Source organism: Impatiens glandulifera, chromosome 4 (genome assembly GCF_907164915.1).
Source record: "Impatiens glandulifera chromosome 4, dImpGla2.1, whole genome shotgun sequence".
Lineage (NCBI taxonomy): Eukaryota > Viridiplantae > Streptophyta > Magnoliopsida > Ericales > Balsaminaceae > Impatiens > Impatiens glandulifera.
The window spans coordinates 7,750,556-7,752,306 of record NC_061865.1 but is presented as its reverse complement, the minus strand read 5'-3'; the positions used below and the strand labels follow the sequence as shown (position 1 = coordinate 7,752,306).

Here is a 1,751-nt window from a genome sequence, read left to right as displayed (position 1 = left end):
AACAAATACCAAATATAGTAAATAGATGAACATATAATACAATACTTATATCCAATCCGGTGAAAAACACACAATAATACTTTTATTCATAACACTAGGTCTTTTATTGGTACAAATAACAATAAACAAAATAAAAATATGATTAAACATATTTAATTAACTAGTTTATTGGCACACATCAATTATAAACTTCATAATACTATTCTTAATAATCGTCAGGAGTATAAAGTTGAACTGTACGCCATTTATGGATTGTAATGACCTAGCATTGCTCCCTGATTCATCATGAATTGCCTCCCGCAACACTTCTAATTGTGATTTTGAAACTGTCATTACCTTATTAACCACGGTCCAAGTAACAGTTTCATTGCATGGAGGAGTAGTAAGAGAACCATGATAACGGTAATATTTGTGACTTCCAATCTCAATCATTCTCGGATCTACAATCCCCACCATTCTCTCTATTTCTAGGGTGTCTTGAAGATCTATCATGTCTTCCTTCAACTGCAAGCAAAATATCAACATCAATCATAAATTTTCTCTGTTTCATTTTTCTAATAAATTTAGATATATAATTGAGCGTTCAAGAATGAATTAGTACCTGAGTTAATAAAGAATCGGCATGTCCAAGTTTATAAATGATGCTTATAACAGCATATTTTCCGCTCTTGCTCTTATGAACTAAATGCGCCTCAAGATCAAATCTACATTTTGTTTAAGCAATTATATTAATGCAAACCTTATTATTCTATTATTTCACAGTAGCTTTTGCGACGTGTGGAAATAAAAACTTTTAAAATTAAAAAATAATATTACCTTATGCCGTTAATGGTATGTTCAGAAGGTGAGTGCCAATGACATTGTTGGAGTTCATATTCAGTTTCATTTATTTTAATAAATCCCGCGTCACCTTTCCAACTCAACTACAATATTTATTTAATTATACATGTCAATTAAAATTATAAATAAATATAAAATAAATAAATATAACCCAAGGTTTTTCTCAACGTATTCAATTTAATCCGAAATAGCATTATCAATCACATTAATTAAAGTGTATATTTACCTGCATGTCATGGCCTTTATTAATGAGGGTAGCATTGGATGGCTTGTATTTCCTTTTAACAATCCCTAAATGAGAAACCATTTCAACTCTCTCATTTGATAGATCGATCGGAGACTGCATCCTTCCACTATTACACAAGCCTCCCCATCCTTCCGGTCCTCTTTCGCTATCCTTCTCGTAGTTGAACTCTCCCTCATACTCTACGTAGATTTATCATCATTAAAGTTTTGTGTAGATGATCGTGTTATCTTTGCGTTTAGCGTAAATTATAATTTTCCCTAAATGTTTCATTAGGCAGCATTGATGTAAAAATTGATGCTTACCAAGTTCCTCAGAAGCTGTTGCATAATTGGACAAGGCTAAGAATAAAATGAAGACAAGTATAAGAGTACTAATGCTTCTAATTTTCTCCATCTCTTGAAGACTCTCTCTATAGTATATAATAAGGTTTCTCTCTATAGTATATAATAAGGTTTCTCTCTATAGTATATAATAAGGTTTCAAATAATTATAAGTGATTGAATTAGAATTAAGGGTGGTGTGGTGTTATAAGGGTTGAGAAGATGAAGAGCTATATATATATATAGGAAGAAGCCAGCCATGATCTTCCTTAATTAATTCATATGACATGGCAATGTGAACAATCATTATAATACTAATGTTCCATGCATGCATCATACTTTGA

At 31.2% G+C, this 1,751-nt stretch overlaps 1 pseudogene; it reads right to left on the bottom strand.

Annotated features, from left to right (window-relative positions):
* Nucleotides 1-205: 205 nt before the first annotated feature.
* LOC124934614 lies at nucleotides 206-1,480 on the bottom strand (annotated as a pseudogene).
* Between the last annotated feature and the right edge of the window lie 271 nt (nucleotides 1,481-1,751).